The sequence below is a fragment of the Schistocerca serialis genome, chromosome 2 (assembly GCF_023864345.2).
Source record: "Schistocerca serialis cubense isolate TAMUIC-IGC-003099 chromosome 2, iqSchSeri2.2, whole genome shotgun sequence".
Classification (NCBI taxonomy): domain Eukaryota; kingdom Metazoa; phylum Arthropoda; class Insecta; order Orthoptera; family Acrididae; genus Schistocerca; species Schistocerca serialis.
In genome coordinates, this window is record NC_064639.1 from 803,676,212 (window position 1) to 803,694,242 (window position 18,031).

The following is an 18,031-nucleotide window of genomic DNA, read 5'->3' on the forward strand; positions in this document are numbered from 1 at the left end:
TTTCATTTGAGCCATGTGCACCCTGCTGATGGAACGTTTGAAGTTGATTTAAATGGTCACAGTAGAGATCGTAGCAAGTGTCTTGCTGAGTGCGACGAAAACGGGTTTCCGCCCGCAATCGAGCCGGGGACCTTCTGCGTGTTCGGCACGGCGCCTGGGCTCGGCGGCAGCTGCTGCTCTTTCCTTCCTTACGAGATACCGTCGATTCGCGCAGTCGTTATTGCAAAAGATGTCACCAAAGGCAATCGCTTCGTTAGCGGCACTTTGCCTGGGCTCGGCGGCAGCTCTACATGGAGGCACCAGCAGCCCAGCCAGGCCGCCGCCGCCACCGGTGCGCCACAGCGCAAGGAGCCGGCGGCCGCCCTGCAATGCCCCTGTCGTTGCATATTCCACCCGCCCCATATCCTCTCCATGTCTGACTCACCACCCCAAATGACACTGCAGTCGACGTGCTTATTACTATCGCTTTTGGAAGAACCAAGGCGCAGTATTCTAGTGTCGAACCGGTACTGCAAATTGGGATTAAGCAAAAATTTATTGTGTGGTCGAGCGACAGCTTCGGCTCGCTCTTCCTACATGATCGCTTCTTGTGCGGAATAATTCCTAGCTCGCCGATGGCTTCAGAGTTGGTCTTCTCGAAGTTTTGCTCTCGCACTTTATTCCGCAATCTTCTCGTTATGAGTTGTGTGCTTCGGTTTCCCGACTTTCTTGTGTTTAGTGTGTTTGGCTTCTCTTAACCCTTAGCCACCGCTTGCCGAAATTTCCACACTATCATCTGTCGATCTGCAGAGCTCGATGAAGGCATCGCGGCCGTTCCTGAGCTCGTGGAACGGTCGAATCTGTAGTTGTTTCCAGATCTCTCCCACACAACGGCCTCCCAGAAGCTTGGATTACAGAAGTACGCCACTACTCCCAGCCGGAGATTCACGATTGAAAGCAGAATGACATGAGCTACACGCAGCTCCGATTTTTTTTTTTTTGTGTCTGACCTACTTTGAAAGACTTTGTAGTCGATTTACTTACTACTGTCGCTGTTGGAAACCAGGTGATAACCGCACAGTATTTTAGAGACGATCAGGTAATGAAAATTTAGAATAAGTAAAACAGTATCAAAAGAAGTTGTGTGGTGGAGCAGCACATGCAATTCACGCTTCCTAGATACTCGTTACTGCATAGAATAATTCTTTTGTCTGCGGCGTCTTCAGTATCCGTCTTCTGGAAATTTTTCTTGCAGTATATTGTGCAATCTTTTCGTTATGAGTTGGTGCTTGGTTTCCCGATGTTCTTTTGTTTAGTGCATTCGCCTTCTCTTAACCCTGAGAAACCACATACCGAAACTGAGGCACTGCCGGCTGTTCATAAGCAGTGCTCGATGAAGTTATTTCGCTTTTTATTCGTTGCCTTTAATATTCTTCTCATCAGTGGTGAGTGCTGCCTGCAGAAAGCGTTTATCTTGCGAATTCGCGTGAAAGTTTGTGTTCCCTGTGAGGCCCACTACTTGGGATTAACTTGACTGCTCCAGCCAGGTGGCTCGTTGGTCCAGGGGTATGATTCCTGCTTTGGGTGCAGGAGGTCCCGGGTTCAAATCCCGGACGAGCCCTGCCATTTTGACCGCACTGAAGAGTGGGTGGAACTCAGCCCCGGTTGCAGCTCCTCAATGAAGAGTTGACGCCCGTTATAGCACGTGGATATAACAAGAATGCGGCACCAGTAAAGTACGTAGGTGTAATTCGGTAGAAAGGCAGACGGTAATTTTGCATGCAACGCAAAAACAAGGTTGTCTTTGCGGGATATGTGCACCGTGAGTGGAGATTCAGCTTAATTGTGCGACAGTCTACCCTCATCTTACTAGCGACGGCAACAACCAAGGGGTGGCATGTAAGATTGAGCGTGGCTAAGAGTTTCTCATTATTAGTTAGCATCACACTTTGACAGAGCTGTGACAAGGCGAGTAGGGTGAGCTCAGGAAAGCCAGTAGCAAGCGCACTTGAAGTAGCCCTGAAGAACCGGATTATAAATTTTGCCAGCCATAATGAAGCTAGGGGCGTTCTCAGTTACCAAATACCGGTGCAATAAGAGAGCAACAGTATTTGACAGTAAAATGACGCCCTATCCGTCTAGCATACAACATTGCTTGTCTCTGCATACGCGGACGTGAGGTCATCTCGGAAATGAAATCCGAAATATAGATTAAAATTGTTGTGTTCCCGCCCGGGATCGAACCGGGGACCTTCTGCGTGTAAAGCAGACGTGATAACCGCTACACCACGGAAACGACGGTTCTTTTCATGTACCACCCGGAGACTCGCAATAGCAACAGTTTCTCTTCTGTGTTAGCAAGGGCATCGGCTACGAGCTCCCTCCGATTCGTGAAGTTCCTGTAGTAAAAGACGTCGATGGAAACAATCCAACCGCGACAGACAGGGAGAACGCTGGCTGAGCTGCAGCCCTACATGGTGAGACCATCAAAGGTGGCGTCATTCACATGCAGTGCGTTTTCGGAACGAATAGGCTCGTTGGTCTAGGGGTATGATTCCTGCTTCGGGTGCAGGAGGTCCCGGGTTCAAATCCCGGACGAGCCCTTGCGTTTTGTACAACGGTGTGGTAACAAATCGCATGGCGGCGGCTGTTTCGCGCATTTCCAGGCCTCCAAGTCAGCGCTAAAATCCGACAACCAGTTCTGAAACCGTTTCATGTTTCATTTGAGCCATGTGCACCCTGCTGATGGAACGTTTGAAGTTGATTTAAATGGTCACAGTAGAGATCGTAGCAAGTGTCTTGCTGAGTGCGACGAAAACGGGTTTCCGCCCGCAATCGAGCCGGGGACCTTCTGCGTGTTCGGCACGGCGCCTGGGCTCGGCGGCAGCTGCTGCTCTTTCCTTCCTTACGAGATACCGTCGATTCGCGCAGTCGTTATTGCAAAAGATGTCACCAAAGGCAATCGCTTCGTTAGCGGCACTTTGCCTGGGCTCGGCGGCAGCTCTACATGGAGGCACCAGCAGCCCAGCCAGGCCGCCGCCGCCACCGGTGCGCCACAGCGCAAGGAGCCGGCGGCCGCCCTGCAATGCCCCTGTCGTTGCATATTCCACCCGCCCCATATCCTCTCCATGTCTGACGCACCACCCCAAATGACACTGCAGTCGACGTGCTTATTACTATCGCTTTTGGAAGAACCAAGGCGCAGTATTCTAGTGTCGAACCGGTACTGCAAATTGGGATTAAGCAAAAATTTATTGTGTGGTCGAGCGACAGCTTCGGCTCGCTCTTCCTACATGATCGCTTCTTGTGCGGAATAATTCCTAGCTCGCCGATGGCTTCAGAGTTGGTCTTCTCGAAGTTTTGCTCTCGCACTTTATTCCGCAATCTTCTCGTTATGAGTTGTGTGCTTCGGTTTCCCGACTTTCTTGTGTTTAGTGTGTTTGGCTTCTCTTAACCCTTAGCCACCGCTTGCCGAAATTTCCACACTATCATCTGTCGATCTGCAGAGCTCGATGAAGGCATCGCGGCCGTTCCTGAGCTCGTGGAACGGTCGAATCTGTAGTTGTTTCCAGATCTCTCCCACACAACGGCCTCCCAGAAGCTTGGATTACAGAAGTACGCCACTACTCCCAGCCGGAGATTCACGATTGAAAGCAGAATGACATGAGCTACACGCAGCTCCGATTTTTTTTTTTTTGTGTCTGACCTACTTTGAAAGACTTTGTAGTCGATTTACTTACTACTGTCGCTGTTGGAAACCAGGTGATAACCGCACAGTATTTTAGAGACGATCAGGTAATGAAAATTTAGAATAAGTAAAACAGTATCAAAAGAAGTTGTGTGGTGGAGCAGCACATGCAATTCACGCTTCCTAGATACTCGTTACTGCATAGAATAATTCTTTTGTCTGCGGCGTCTTCAGTATCCGTCTTCTGGAAATTTTTCTTGCAGTATATTGTGCAATCTTTTCGTTATGAGTTGGTGCTTGGTTTCCCGATGTTCTTTTGTTTAGTGCATTCGCCTTCTCTTAACCCTGAGAAACCACATACCGAAACTGAGGCACTGCCGGCTGTTCATAAGCAGTGCTCGATGAAGTTATTTCGCTTTTTATTCGTTGCCTTTAATATTCTTCTCATCAGTGGTGAGTGCTGCCTGCAGAAAGCGTTTATCTTGCGAATTCGCGTGAAAGTTTGTGTTCCCTGTGAGGCCCACTACTTGGGATTAACTTGACTGCTCCAGCCAGGTGGCTCGTTGGTCCAGGGGTATGATTCCTGCTTTGGGTGCAGGAGGTCCCGGGTTCAAATCCCGGACGAGCCCTGCCATTTTGACCGCACTGAAGAGTGGGTGGAACTCAGCCCCGGTTGCAGCTCCTCAATGAAGAGTTGACGCCCGTTATAGCACGTGGATATAACAAGAATGCGGCACCAGTAAAGTACGTAGGTGTAATTCGGTAGAAAGGCAGACGGTAATTTTGCATGCAACGCAAAAACAAGGTTGTCTTTGCGGGATATGTGCACCGTGAGTGGAGATTCAGCTTAATTGTGCGACAGTCTACCCTCATCTTACTAGCGACGGCAACAACCAAGGGGTGGCATGTAAGATTGAGCGTGGCTAAGAGTTTCTCATTATTAGTTAGCATCACACTTTGACAGAGCTGTGACAAGGCGAGTAGGGTGAGCTCAGGAAAGCCAGTAGCAAGCGCACTTGAAGTAGCCCTGAAGAACCGGATTATAAATTTTGCCAGCCATAATGAAGCTAGGGGCGTTCTCAGTTACCAAATACCGGTGCAATAAGAGAGCAACAGTATTTGACAGTAAAATGACGCCCTATCCGTCTAGCATACAACATTGCTTGTCTCTGCATACGCGGACGTGAGGTCATCTCGGAAATGAAATCCGAAATATAGATTAAAATTGTTGTGTTCCCGCCCGGGATCGAACCGGGGACCTTCTGCGTGTAAAGCAGACGTGATAACCGCTACACCACGGAAACGACGGTTCTTTTCATGTACCACCCGGAGACTCGCAATAGCAACAGTTTCTCTTCTGTGTTAGCAAGGGCATCGGCTACGAGCTCCCTCCGATTCGTGAAGTTCCTGTAGTAAAAGACGTCGATGGAAACAATCCAACCGCGACAGACAGGGAGAACGCTGGCTGAGCTGCAGCCCTACATGGTGAGACCATCAAAGGTGGCGTCATTCACATGCAGTGCGTTTTCGGAACGAATAGGCTCGTTGGTCTAGGGGTATGATTCCTGCTTCGGGTGCAGGAGGTCCCGGGTTCAAATCCCGGACGAGCCCTTGCGTTTTGTACAACGGTGTGGTAACAAATCGCATGGCGGCGGCTGTTTCGCGCATTTCCAGGCCTCCAAGTCAGCGCTAAAATCCGACAACCAGTTCTGAAACCGTTTCATGTTTCATTTGAGCCATGTGCACCCTGCTGATGGAACGTTTGAAGTTGATTTAAATGGTCACAGTAGAGATCGTAGCAAGTGTCTTGCTGAGTGCGACGAAAACGGGTTTCCGCCCGCAATCGAGCCGGGGACCTTCTGCGTGTTCGGCACGGCGCCTGGGCTCGGCGGCAGCTGCTGCTCTTTCCTTCCTTACGAGATACCGTCGATTCGCGCAGTCGTTATTGCAAAAGATGTCACCAAAGGCAATCGCTTCGTTAGCGGCACTTTGCCTGGGCTCGGCGGCAGCTCTACATGGAGGCACCAGCAGCCCAGCCAGGCCGCCGCCGCCACCGGTGCGCCACAGCGCAAGGAGCCGGCGGCCGCCCTGCAATGCCCCTGTCGTTGCATATTCCACCCGCCCCATATCCTCTCCATGTCTGACGCACCACCCCAAATGACACTGCAGTCGACGTGCTTATTACTATCGCTTTTGGAAGAACCAAGGCGCAGTATTCTAGTGTCGAACCGGTACTGCAAATTGGGATTAAGCAAAAATTTATTGTGTGGTCGAGCGACAGCTTCGGCTCGCTCTTCCTACATGATCGCTTCTTGTGCGGAATAATTCCTAGCTCGCCGATGGCTTCAGAGTTGGTCTTCTCGAAGTTTTGCTCTCGCACTTTATTCCGCAATCTTCTCGTTATGAGTTGTGTGCTTCGGTTTCCCGACTTTCTTGTGTTTAGTGTGTTTGGCTTCTCTTAACCCTTAGCCACCGCTTGCCGAAATTTCCACACTATCATCTGTCGATCTGCAGAGCTCGATGAAGGCATCGCGGCCGTTCCTGAGCTCGTGGAACGGTCGAATCTGTAGTTGTTTCCAGATCTCTCCCACACAACGGCCTCCCAGAAGCTTGGATTACAGAAGTACGCCACTACTCCCAGCCGGAGATTCACGATTGAAAGCAGAATGACATGAGCTACACGCAGCTCCGATTTTTTTTTTTTGTGTCTGACCTACTTTGAAAGACTTTGTAGTCGATTTACTTACTACTGTCGCTGTTGGAAACCAGGTGATAACCGCACAGTATTTTAGACACGATCAGGTAATGAAAATTTAGAATAAGTAAAACAGTATCAAAAGAAGTTGTGTGGTGGAGCAGCACATGCAATTCACGCTTCCTAGATACTCGTTACTGCATAGAATAATTCTTTTGTCTGCGGCGTCTTCAGTATCCGTCTTCTGGAAATTTTGCTTGCAGTATATTGTGCAATCTTTTCGTTATGAGTTGGTGCTTGGTTTCCCGATGTTCTTTTGTTTAGTGCATTCGCCTTCTCTTAACCCTGAGAAACCACATACCGAAACTGAGGCACTGCCGGCTGTTCATAAGCAGTGCTCGATGAAGTTATTTCGCTTTTTATTCGTTGCCTTTAATATTCTTCTCATCAGTGGTGAGTGCTGCCTGCAGAAAGCGTTTATCTTGCGAATTCGCGTGAAAGTTTGTGTTCCCTGTGAGGCCCACTACTTGGGATTAACTTGACTGCTCCAGCCAGGTGGCTCGTTGGTCTAGGGGTATGATTCCTGCTTTGGGTGCAGGAGGTCCCGGGTTCAAATCCCGGACGAGCCCTGCCATTTTGACCGCACTGAAGAGTGGGTGGAACTCAGCCCCGGTTGCAGCTCCTCAATGAAGAGTTGACGCCCGTTATAGCACGTGGATATAACAAGAATGCGGCACCAGTAAAGTACGTAGGTGTAATTCGGTAGAAAAGCAGACGGTAATTTTGCATGCAACGCAAAAACAAGGTTGTCTTTGCGGGATATGTGCACCGTGAGTGGAGATTCAGCTTAATTGTGCGACAGTCTACCCTCATCTTACTAGCGACGGCAACAACCAAGGGGTGGCATGTAAGATTGAGCGTGGCTAAGAGTTTCTCATTATTAGTTAGCATCACACTTTGACAGAGCTGTGACAAGGCGAGTAGGGTGAGCTCAGGAAAGCCAGTAGCAAGCGCACTTGAAGTAGCCCTGAAGAACCGGATTATAAATTTTGCCAGCCATAATGAAGCTAGGGGCGTTCTCAGTTACCAAATACCGGTGCAATAAGAGAGCAACAGTATTTGACAGTAAAATGACGCCCTATCCGTCTAGCATACAACATTGCTTGTCTCTGCATACGCGGACGTGAGGTCATCTCGGAAATGAAATCCGAAATATAGATTAAAATTGTTGTGTTCCCGCCCGGGATCGAACCGGGGACCTTCTGCGTGTAAAGCAGACGTGATAACCGCTACACCACGGAAACGACGGTTCTTTTCATGTACCACCCGGAGACTCGCAATAGCAACAGTTTCTCTTCTGTGTTAGCAAGGGCATCGGCTACGAGCTCCCTCCGATTCGTGAAGTTCCTGTAGTAAAAGACGTCGATGGAAACAATCCAACCGCGACAGACAGGGAGAACGCTGGCTGAGCTGCAGCCCTACATGGTGAGACCATCAAAGGTGGCGTCATTCACATGCAGTGCGTTTTCGGAACGAATAGGCTCGTTGGTCTAGGGGTATGATTCCTGCTTCGGGTGCAGGAGGTCCCGGGTTCAAATCCCGGACGAGCCCTTGCGTTTTGTACAACGGTGTGGTAACAAATCGCATGGCGGCGGCTGTTTCGCGCATTTCCAGGCCTCCAAGTCAGCGCTAAAATCCGACAACCAGTTCTGAAACCGTTTCATGTTTCATTTGAGCCATGTGCACCCTGCTGATGGAACGTTTGAAGTTGATTTAAATGGTCACAGTAGAGATCGTAGCAAGTGTCTTGCTGAGTGCGACGAAAACGGGTTTCCGCCCGCAATCGAGCCGGGGACCTTCTGCGTGTTCGGCACGGCGCCTGGGCTCGGCGGCAGCTGCTGCTCTTTCCTTCCTTACGAGATACCGTCGATTCGCGCAGTCGTTATTGCAAAAGATGTCACCAAAGGCAATCGCTTCGTTAGCGGCACTTTGCCTGGGCTCGGCGGCAGCTCTACATGGAGGCACCAGCAGCCCAGCCAGGCCGCCGCCGCCACCGGTGCGCCACAGCGCAAGGAGCCGGCGGCCGCCCTGCAATGCCCCTGTCGTTGCATATTCCACCCGCCCCATATCCTCTCCATGTCTGACGCACCACCCCAAATGACACTGCAGTCGACGTGCTTATTACTATCGCTTTTGGAAGAACCAAGGCGCAGTATTCTAGTGTCGAACCGGTACTGCAAATTGGGATTAAGCAAAAATTTATTGTGTGGTCGAGCGACAGCTTCGGCTCGCTCTTCCTACATGATCGCTTCTTGTGCGGAATAATTCCTAGCTCGCCGATGGCTTCAGAGTTGGTCTTCTCGAAGTTTTGCTCTCGCACTTTATTCCGCAATCTTCTCGTTATGAGTTGTGTGCTTCGGTTTCCCGACTTTCTTGTGTTTAGTGTGTTTGGCTTCTCTTAACCCTTAGCCACCGCTTGCCGAAATTTCCACACTATCATCTGTCGATCTGCAGAGCTCGATGAAGGCATCGCGGCCGTTCCTGAGCTCGTGGAACGGTCGAATCTGTAGTTGTTTCCAGATCTCTCCCACACAACGGCCTCCCAGAAGCTTGGATTACAGAAGTACGCCACTACTCCCAGCCGGAGATTCACGATTGAAAGCAGAATGACATGAGCTACACGCAGCTCCGATTTTTTTTTTTTGTGTCTGACCTACTTTGAAAGACTTTGTAGTCGATTTACTTACTACTGTCGCTGTTGGAAACCAGGTGATAACCGCACAGTATTTTAGACACGATCAGGTAATGAAAATTTAGAATAAGTAAAACAGTATCAAAAGAAGTTGTGTGGTGGAGCAGCACATGCAATTCACGCTTCCTAGATACTCGTTACTGCATAGAATAATTCTTTTGTCTGCGGCGTCTTCAGTATCCGTCTTCTGGAAATTTTGCTTGCAGTATATTGTGCAATCTTTTCGTTATGAGTTGGTGCTTGGTTTCCCGATGTTCTTTTGTTTAGTGCATTCGCCTTCTCTTAACCCTGAGAAACCACATACCGAAACTGAGGCACTGCCGGCTGTTCATAAGCAGTGCTCGATGAAGTTATTTCGCTTTTTATTCGTTGCCTTTAATATTCTTCTCATCAGTGGTGAGTGCTGCCTGCAGAAAGCGTTTATCTTGCGAATTCGCGTGAAAGTTTGTGTTCCCTGTGAGGCCCACTACTTGGGATTAACTTGACTGCTCCAGCCAGGTGGCTCGTTGGTCTAGGGGTATGATTCCTGCTTTGGGTGCAGGAGGTCCCGGGTTCAAATCCCGGACGAGCCCTGCCATTTTGACCGCACTGAAGAGTGGGTGGAACTCAGCCCCGGTTGCAGCTCCTCAATGAAGAGTTGACGCCCGTTATAGCACGTGGATATAACAAGAATGCGGCACCAGTAAAGTACGTAGGTGTAATTCGGTAGAAAAGCAGACGGTAATTTTGCATGCAACGCAAAAACAAGGTTGTCTTTGCGGGATATGTGCACCGTGAGTGGAGATTCAGCTTAATTGTGCGACAGTCTACCCTCATCTTACTAGCGACGGCAACAACCAAGGGGTGGCATGTAAGATTGAGCGTGGCTAAGAGTTTCTCATTATTAGTTAGCATCACACTTTGACAGAGCTGTGACAAGGCGAGTAGGGTGAGCTCAGGAAAGCCAGTAGCAAGCGCACTTGAAGTAGCCCTGAAGAACCGGATTATAAATTTTGCCAGCCATAATGAAGCTAGGGGCGTTCTCAGTTACCAAATACCGGTGCAATAAGAGAGCAACAGTATTTGACAGTAAAATGACGCCCTATCCGTCTAGCATACAACATTGCTTGTCTCTGCATACGCGGACGTGAGGTCATCTCGGAAATGAAATCCGAAATATAGATTAAAATTGTTGTGTTCCCGCCCGGGATCGAACCGGGGACCTTCTGCGTGTAAAGCAGACGTGATAACCGCTACACCACGGAAACGACGGTTCTTTTCATGTACCACCCGGAGACTCGCAATAGCAACAGTTTCTCTTCTGTGTTAGCAAGGGCATCGGCTACGAGCTCCCTCCGATTCGTGAAGTTCCTGTAGTAAAAGACGTCGATGGAAACAATCCAACCGCGACAGACAGGGAGAACGCTGGCTGAGCTGCAGCCCTACATGGTGAGACCATCAAAGGTGGCGTCATTCACATGCAGTGCGTTTTCGGAACGAATAGGCTCGTTGGTCTAGGGGTATGATTCCTGCTTCGGGTGCAGGAGGTCCCGGGTTCAAATCCCGGACGAGCCCTTGCGTTTTGTACAACGGTGTGGTAACAAATCGCATGGCGGCGGCTGTTTCGCGCATTTCCAGGCCTCCAAGTCAGCGCTAAAATCCGACAACCAGTTCTGAAACCGTTTCATGTTTCATTTGAGCCATGTGCACCCTGCTGATGGAACGTTTGAAGTTGATTTAAATGGTCACAGTAGAGATCGTAGCAAGTGTCTTGCTGAGTGCGACGAAAACGGGTTTCCGCCCGCAATCGAGCCGGGGACCTTCTGCGTGTTCGGCACGGCGCCTGGGCTCGGCGGCAGCTGCTGCTCTTTCCTTCCTTACGAGATACCGTCGATTCGCGCAGTCGTTATTGCAAAAGATGTCACCAAAGGCAATCGCTTCGTTAGCAGCACTTTGCCTGGGCTCGGCGGCAGTGCGTTTTCGGAACGAATAGGCTCGTTGGTCTAGGGGTATGATTCCTGCTTCGGGTGCAGGAGGTCCCGGGTTCAAATCCCGGACGAGCCCTTGCGTTTTGTACAACGGTGTGGTAACAAATCGCATGGCGGCGGCTGTTTCGCGCATTTCCAGGCCTCCAAGTCAGCGCTAAAATCCGACAACCAGTTCTGAAACCGTTTCATGTTTCATTTGAGCCATGTGCACCCTGCTGATGGAACGTTTGAAGTTGATTTAAATGGTCACAGTAGAGATCGTAGCAAGTGTCTTGCTGAGTGCGACGAAAACGGGTTTCCGCCCGCAATCGAGCCGGGGACCTTCTGCGTGTTCGGCACGGCGCCTGGGCTCGGCGGCAGCTGCTGCTCTTTCCTTCCTTACGAGATACCGTCGATTCGCGCAGTCGTTATTGCAAAAGATGTCACCAAAGGCAATCGCTTCGTTAGCGGCACTTTGCCTGGGCTCGGCGGCAGCTCTACATGGAGGCACCAGCAGCCCAGCCAGGCCGCCGCCGCCACCGGTGCGCCACAGCGCAAGGAGCCGGCGGCCGCCCTGCAATGCCCCTGTCGTTGCATATTCCACCCGCCCCATATCCTCTCCATGTCTGACTCACCACCCCAAATGACACTGCAGTCGACGTGCTTATTACTATCGCTTTTGGAAGAACCAAGGCGCAGTATTCTAGTGTCGAACCGGTACTGCAAATTGGGATTAAGCAAAAATTTATTGTGTGGTCGAGCGACAGCTTCGGCTCGCTCTTCCTACATGATCGCTTCTTGTGCGGAATAATTCCTAGCTCGCCGATGGCTTCAGAGTTGGTCTTCTCGAAGTTTTGCTCTCGCACTTTATTCCGCAATCTTCTCGTTATGAGTTGTGTGCTTCGGTTTCCCGACTTTCTTGTGTTTAGTGTGTTTGGCTTCTCTTAACCCTTAGCCACCGCTTGCCGAAATTTCCACACTATCATCTGTCGATCTGCAGAGCTCGATGAAGGCATCGCGGCCGTTCCTGAGCTCGTGGAACGGTCGAATCTGTAGTTGTTTCCAGATCTCTCCCACACAACGGCCTCCCAGAAGCTTGGATTACAGAAGTACGCCACTACTCCCAGCCGGAGATTCACGATTGAAAGCAGAATGACATGAGCTACACGCAGCTCCGATTTTTTTTTTTTGTGTCTGACCTACTTTGAAAGACTTTGTAGTCGATTTACTTACTACTGTCGCTGTTGGAAACCAGGTGATAACCGCACAGTATTTTAGACACGATCAGGTAATGAAAATTTAGAATAAGTAAAACAGTATCAAAAGAAGTTGTGTGGTGGAGCAGCACATGCAATTCACGCTTCCTAGATACTCGTTACTGCATAGAATAATTCTTTTGTCTGCGGCGTCTTCAGTATCCGTCTTCTGGAAATTTTGCTTGCAGTATATTGTGCAATCTTTTCGTTATGAGTTGGTGCTTGGTTTCCCGATGTTCTTTTGTTTAGTGCATTCGCCTTCTCTTAACCCTGAGAAACCACATACCGAAACTGAGGCACTGCCGGCTGTTCATAAGCAGTGCTCGATGAAGTTATTTCGCTTTTTATTCGTTGCCTTTAATATTCTTCTCATCAGTGGTGAGTGCTGCCTGCAGAAAGCGTTTATCTTGCGAATTCGCGTGAAAGTTTGTGTTCCCTGTGAGGCCCACTACTTGGGATTAACTTGACTGCTCCAGCCAGGTGGCTCGTTGGTCTAGGGGTATGATTCCTGCTTTGGGTGCAGGAGGTCCCGGGTTCAAATCCCGGACGAGCCCTGCCATTTTGACCGCACTGAAGAGTGGGTGGAACTCAGCCCCGGTTGCAGCTCCTCAATGAAGAGTTGACGCCCGTTATAGCACGTGGATATAACAAGAATGCGGCACCAGTAAAGTACGTAGGTGTAATTCGGTAGAAAAGCAGACGGTAATTTTGCATGCAACGCAAAAACAAGGTTGTCTTTGCGGGATATGTGCACCGTGAGTGGAGATTCAGCTTAATTGTGCGACAGTCTACCCTCATCTTACTAGCGACGGCAACAACCAAGGGGTGGCATGTAAGATTGAGCGTGGCTAAGAGTTTCTCATTATTAGTTAGCATCACACTTTGACAGAGCTGTGACAAGGCGAGTAGGGTGAGCTCAGGAAAGCCAGTAGCAAGCGCACTTGAAGTAGCCCTGAAGAACCGGATTATAAATTTTGCCAGCCATAATGAAGCTAGGGGCGTTCTCAGTTACCAAATACCGGTGCAATAAGAGAGCAACAGTATTTGACAGTAAAATGACGCCCTATCCGTCTAGCATACAACATTGCTTGTCTCTGCATACGCGGACGTGAGGTCATCTCGGAAATGAAATCCGAAATATAGATTAAAATTGTTGTGTTCCCGCCCGGGATCGAACCGGGGACCTTCTGCGTGTAAAGCAGACGTGATAACCGCTACACCACGGAAACGACGGTTCTTTTCATGTACCACCCGGAGACTCGCAATAGCAACAGTTTCTCTTCTGTGTTAGCAAGGGCATCGGCTACGAGCTCCCTCCGATTCGTGAAGTTCCTGTAGTAAAAGACGTCGATGGAAACAATCCAACCGCGACAGACAGGGAGAACGCTGGCTGAGCTGCAGCCCTACATGGTGAGACCATCAAAGGTGGCGTCATTCACATGCAGTGCGTTTTCGGAACGAATAGGCTCGTTGGTCTAGGGGTATGATTCCTGCTTCGGGTGCAGGAGGTCCCGGGTTCAAATCCCGGACGAGCCCTTGCGTTTTGTACAACGGTGTGGTAACAAATCGCATGGCGGCGGCTGTTTCGCGCATTTCCAGGCCTCCAAGTCAGCGCTAAAATCCGACAACCAGTTCTGAAACCGTTTCATGTTTCATTTGAGCCATGTGCACCCTGCTGATGGAACGTTTGAAGTTGATTTAAATGGTCACAGTAGAGATCGTAGCAAGTGTCTTGCTGAGTGCGACGAAAACGGGTTTCCGCCCGCAATCGAGCCGGGGACCTTCTGCGTGTTCGGCACGGCGCCTGGGCTCGGCGGCAGCTGCTGCTCTTTCCTTCCTTACGAGATACCGTCGATTCGCGCAGTCGTTATTGCAAAAGATGTCACCAAAGGCAATCGCTTCGTTAGCAGCACTTTGCCTGGGCTCGGCGGCAGTGCGTTTTCGGATCGAATAGGCTCGTTGGTCTAGGGGTATGATTCCTGCTTCGGGTGCAGGAGGTCCCGGGTTCAAATCCCGGACGAGCCCTTGCGTTTTGTACAACGGTGTGGTAACAAATCGCATGGCGGCGGCTGTTTCGCGCATTTCCAGGCCTCCAAGTCAGCGCTAAAATCCGACAACCAGTTCTGAAACCGTTTCATGTTTCATTTGAGCCATGTGCACCCTGCTGATGGAACGTTTGAAGTTGATTTAAATGGTCACAGTAGAGATCGTAGCAAGTGTCTTGCTGAGTGCGACGAAAACGGGTTTCCGCCCGCAATCGAGCCGGGGACCTTCTGCGTGTTCGGCACGGCGCCTGGGCTCGGCGGCAGCTGCTGCTCTTTCCTTCCTTACGAGATACCGTCGATTCGCGCAGTCGTTATTGCAAAAGATGTCACCAAAGGCAATCGCTTCGTTAGCGGCACTTTGCCTGGGCTCGGCGGCAGCTCTACATGGAGGCACCAGCAGCCCAGCCAGGCCGCCGCCGCCACCGGTGCGCCACAGCGCAAGGAGCCGGCGGCCGCCCTGCAATGCCCCTGTCGTTGCATATTCCACCCGCCCCATATCCTCTCCATGTCTGACTCACCACCCCAAATGACACTGCAGTCGACGTGCTTATTACTATCGCTTTTGGAAGAACCAAGGCGCAGTATTCTAGTGTCGAACCGGTACTGCAAATTGGGATTAAGCAAAAATTTATTGTGTGGTCGAGCGACAGCTTCGGCTCGCTCTTCCTACATGATCGCTTCTTGTGCGGAATAATTCCTAGCTCGCCGATGGCTTCAGAGTTGGTCTTCTCGAAGTTTTGCTCTCGCACTTTATTCCGCAATCTTCTCGTTATGAGTTGTGTGCTTCGGTTTCCCGACTTTCTTGTGTTTAGTGTGTTTGGCTTCTCTTAACCCTTAGCCACCGCTTGCCGAAATTTCCACACTATCATCTGTCGATCTGCAGAGCTCGATGAAGGCATCGCGGCCGTTCCTGAGCTCGTGGAACGGTCGAATCTGTAGTTGTTTCCAGATCTCTCCCACACAACGGCCTCCCAGAAGCTTGGATTACAGAAGTACGCCACTACTCCCAGCCGGAGATTCACGATTGAAAGCAGAATGACATGAGCTACACGCAGCTCCGATTTTTTTTTTTTTTGTGTCTGACCTACTTTGAAAGACTTTGTAGTCGATTTACTTACTACTGTCGCTGTTGGAAACCAGGTGATAACCGCACAGTATTTCAGAGACGATCAGGTAATGAAAATTTAGAATAAGTAAAACAGTATCAAAAGAAGTTGTGTGGTGGAGCAGCACATGCAATTCACGCTTCCTAGATACTCGTTACTGCATAGAATAATTCTTTTGTCTGCGGCGTCTTCAGTATCCGTCTTCTGGAAATTTTTCTTGCAGTATATTGTGCAATCTTTTCGTTATGAGTTGGTGCTTGGTTTCCCGATGTTCTTTTGTTTAGTGCATTCGCCTTCTCTTAACCCTGAGAAACCACATACCGAAACTGAGGCACTGCCGGCTGTTCATAAGCAGTGCTCGATGAAGTTATTTCGCTTTTTATTCGTTGCCTTTAATATTCTTCTCATCAGTGGTGAGTGCTGCCTGCAGAAAGCGTTTATCTTGCGAATTCGCGTGAAAGTTTGTGTTCCCTGTGAGGCCCACTACTTGGGATTAACTTGACTGCTCCAGCCAGGTGGCTCGTTGGTCTAGGGGTATGATTCCTGCTTTGGGTGCAGGAGGTCCCGGGTTCAAATCCCGGACGAGCCCTGCCATTTTGACCGCACTGAAGAGTGGGTGGAACTCAGCCCCGGTTGCAGCTCCTCAATGAAGAGTTGACGCCCGTTATAGCACGTGGATATAACAAGAATGCGGCACCAGTAAAGTACGTAGGTGTAATTCGGTAGAAAGGCAGACGGTAATTTTGCATGCAACGCAAAAACAAGGTTGTCTTTGCGGGATATGTGCACCGTGAGTGGAGATTCAGCTTAATTGTGCGACAGTCTACCCTCATCTTACTAGCGACGGCAACAACCAAGGGGTGGCATGTAAGATTGAGCGTGGCTAAGAGTTTCTCATTATTAGTTAGCATCACACTTTGACAGAGCTGTGACAAGGCGAGTAGGGTGAGCTCAGGAAAGCCAGTAGCAAGCGCACTTGAAGTAGCCCTGAAGAACCGGATTATAAATTTTGCCAGCCATAATGAAGCTAGGGGCGTTCTCAGTTACCAAATACCGGTGCAATAAGAGAGCAACAGTATTTGACAGTAAAATGACGCCCTATCCGTCTAGCATACAACATTGCTTGTCTCTGCATACGCGGACGTGAGGTCATCTCGGAAATGAAATCCGAAATATAGATTAAAATTGTTGTGTTCCCGCCCGGGATCGAACCGGGGACCTTCTGCGTGTAAAGCAGACGTGATAACCGCTACACCACGGAAACGACGGTTCTTTTCATGTACCAACTGGAGACTCGTAATAGCAACAGTTTCTCTTCTGTGTTAGCAAGGGCATCGGCTACGAGCTCCCTCCGATTCGTGAAGTTCCTGTAGTAAAAGACGTCGATGGAAACAATCCAACCGCGACAGACAGGGAGAACGCTGGCTGAGCTGCAGCCCTACATGGTGAGACCATCAAAGGTGGCGTCATTCACATGCAGTGCGTTTTCGGAACGAATAGGCTCGTTGGTCTAGGGGTATGATTCCTGCTTCGGGTGCAGGAGGTCCCGGGTTCAAATCCCGGACGAGCCCTTGCGTTTTGTACAACGGTGTGGTAACAAATCGCATGGCGGCGGCTGTTTCGCGCATTTCCAGGCCTCCAAGTCAGCGCTAAAATCCGACAACCAGTTCTGAAACCGTTTCATGTTTCATTTGAGCCATGTGCACCCTGCTGATGGAACGTTTGAAGTTGATTTAAATGGTCACAGTAGAGATCGTAGCAAGTGTCTTGCTGAGTGCGACGAAAACGGGTTTCCGCCCGCAATCGAGCCGGGGACCTTCTGCGTGTTCGGCACGGCGCCTGGGCTCGGCGGCAGCTGCTGCTCTTTCCTTCCTTACGAGATACCGTCGATTCGCGCAGTCGTTATTGCAAAAGATGTCACCAAAGGCAATCGCTTCGTTAGCGGCACTTTGCCTGGGCTCGGCGGCAGCTCTACATGGAGGCACCAGCAGCCCAGCCAGGCCGCCGCCGCCACCGGTGCGCCACAGCGCAAGGAGCCGGCGGCCGCCCTGCAATGCCCCTGTCGTTGCATATTCCACCCGCCCCATATCCTCTCCATGTCTGACTTACCACCCCAAATGACACTGCAGTCGACGTGCTTATTACTATCGCTTTTGGAAGAACCAAGGCGCAGTATTCTAGTGTCGAACCGGTACTGCAAATTGGGATTAAGCAAAAATTTATTGTGTGGTCGAGCGACAGCTTCGGCTCGCTCTTCCTACATGATCGCTTCTTGTGCGGAATAATTCCTAGCTCGCCGATGGCTTCAGAGTTGGTCTTCTCGAAGTTTTGCTCTCGCACTTTATTCCGCAATCTTCTCGTTATGAGTTGTGTGCTTCGGTTTCCCGACTTTCTTGTGTTTAGTGTGTTTGGCTTCTCTTAACCCTTAGCCACCGCTTGCCGAAATTTCCACACTATCATCTGTCGATCTGCAGAGCTCGATGAAGGCATCGCGGCCGTTCCTGAGCTCGTGGAACGGTCGAATCTGTAGTTGTTTCCAGATCTCTCCCACACAACGGCCTCCC

The 18,031-nt window shown here is 50.2% G+C and overlaps 20 non-coding genes across 20 annotated transcripts; 14 read left to right on the forward strand and 6 right to left on the reverse strand.

Moving 5' to 3' along the window:
- The first annotated feature begins 1,528 nt into the window (after nucleotides 1–1,528).
- On the forward strand, nucleotides 1,529–1,600 carry Trnap-ugg (transfer RNA proline (anticodon UGG)). The gene has a single exon. It is a non-coding gene; the product is annotated as a tRNA-Pro (tRNA).
- Nucleotides 1,601–2,202: 602 nt separating this feature from the next.
- Nucleotides 2,203–2,275, reverse strand: Trnav-uac (transfer RNA valine (anticodon UAC)). Its single transcript has one exon. It is a non-coding gene; the product is annotated as a tRNA-Val (tRNA).
- A 235-nt stretch (nucleotides 2,276–2,510) lies between these two features.
- On the forward strand, nucleotides 2,511–2,582 carry Trnap-cgg (transfer RNA proline (anticodon CGG)). The gene has a single exon. It is a non-coding gene; the product is annotated as a tRNA-Pro (tRNA).
- Nucleotides 2,583–4,224: 1,642 nt separating this feature from the next.
- Trnap-ugg (transfer RNA proline (anticodon UGG)) lies at nucleotides 4,225–4,296 on the forward strand. Its single transcript has one exon. It is a non-coding gene; the product is annotated as a tRNA-Pro (tRNA).
- Nucleotides 4,297–4,898: 602 nt separating this feature from the next.
- On the reverse strand, nucleotides 4,899–4,971 carry Trnav-uac (transfer RNA valine (anticodon UAC)). The gene has a single exon. It is a non-coding gene; the product is annotated as a tRNA-Val (tRNA).
- A 235-nt stretch (nucleotides 4,972–5,206) lies between these two features.
- Nucleotides 5,207–5,278, forward strand: Trnap-cgg (transfer RNA proline (anticodon CGG)). Its single transcript has one exon. It is a non-coding gene; the product is annotated as a tRNA-Pro (tRNA).
- A 1,641-nt stretch (nucleotides 5,279–6,919) lies between these two features.
- Nucleotides 6,920–6,991, forward strand: Trnap-ugg (transfer RNA proline (anticodon UGG)). The gene has a single exon. It is a non-coding gene; the product is annotated as a tRNA-Pro (tRNA).
- Nucleotides 6,992–7,593: 602 nt separating this feature from the next.
- On the reverse strand, nucleotides 7,594–7,666 carry Trnav-uac (transfer RNA valine (anticodon UAC)). The gene has a single exon. It is a non-coding gene; the product is annotated as a tRNA-Val (tRNA).
- A 235-nt stretch (nucleotides 7,667–7,901) lies between these two features.
- On the forward strand, nucleotides 7,902–7,973 carry Trnap-cgg (transfer RNA proline (anticodon CGG)). Its single transcript has one exon. It is a non-coding gene; the product is annotated as a tRNA-Pro (tRNA).
- Nucleotides 7,974–9,614: 1,641 nt separating this feature from the next.
- Nucleotides 9,615–9,686, forward strand: Trnap-ugg (transfer RNA proline (anticodon UGG)). Its single transcript has one exon. It is a non-coding gene; the product is annotated as a tRNA-Pro (tRNA).
- A 602-nt stretch (nucleotides 9,687–10,288) lies between these two features.
- On the reverse strand, nucleotides 10,289–10,361 carry Trnav-uac (transfer RNA valine (anticodon UAC)). Its single transcript has one exon. It is a non-coding gene; the product is annotated as a tRNA-Val (tRNA).
- Nucleotides 10,362–10,596: 235 nt separating this feature from the next.
- Nucleotides 10,597–10,668, forward strand: Trnap-cgg (transfer RNA proline (anticodon CGG)). The gene has a single exon. It is a non-coding gene; the product is annotated as a tRNA-Pro (tRNA).
- Nucleotides 10,669–11,085: 417 nt separating this feature from the next.
- Nucleotides 11,086–11,157, forward strand: Trnap-cgg (transfer RNA proline (anticodon CGG)). Its single transcript has one exon. It is a non-coding gene; the product is annotated as a tRNA-Pro (tRNA).
- Nucleotides 11,158–12,798: 1,641 nt separating this feature from the next.
- Trnap-ugg (transfer RNA proline (anticodon UGG)) lies at nucleotides 12,799–12,870 on the forward strand. The gene has a single exon. It is a non-coding gene; the product is annotated as a tRNA-Pro (tRNA).
- A 602-nt stretch (nucleotides 12,871–13,472) lies between these two features.
- On the reverse strand, nucleotides 13,473–13,545 carry Trnav-uac (transfer RNA valine (anticodon UAC)). The gene has a single exon. It is a non-coding gene; the product is annotated as a tRNA-Val (tRNA).
- Nucleotides 13,546–13,780: 235 nt separating this feature from the next.
- Nucleotides 13,781–13,852, forward strand: Trnap-cgg (transfer RNA proline (anticodon CGG)). Its single transcript has one exon. It is a non-coding gene; the product is annotated as a tRNA-Pro (tRNA).
- A 417-nt stretch (nucleotides 13,853–14,269) lies between these two features.
- Trnap-cgg (transfer RNA proline (anticodon CGG)) lies at nucleotides 14,270–14,341 on the forward strand. Its single transcript has one exon. It is a non-coding gene; the product is annotated as a tRNA-Pro (tRNA).
- A 1,643-nt stretch (nucleotides 14,342–15,984) lies between these two features.
- Trnap-ugg (transfer RNA proline (anticodon UGG)) lies at nucleotides 15,985–16,056 on the forward strand. Its single transcript has one exon. It is a non-coding gene; the product is annotated as a tRNA-Pro (tRNA).
- Nucleotides 16,057–16,658: 602 nt separating this feature from the next.
- Trnav-uac (transfer RNA valine (anticodon UAC)) lies at nucleotides 16,659–16,731 on the reverse strand. The gene has a single exon. It is a non-coding gene; the product is annotated as a tRNA-Val (tRNA).
- A 235-nt stretch (nucleotides 16,732–16,966) lies between these two features.
- Nucleotides 16,967–17,038, forward strand: Trnap-cgg (transfer RNA proline (anticodon CGG)). Its single transcript has one exon. It is a non-coding gene; the product is annotated as a tRNA-Pro (tRNA).
- Nucleotides 17,039–18,031: the final 993 nt, after the last annotated feature.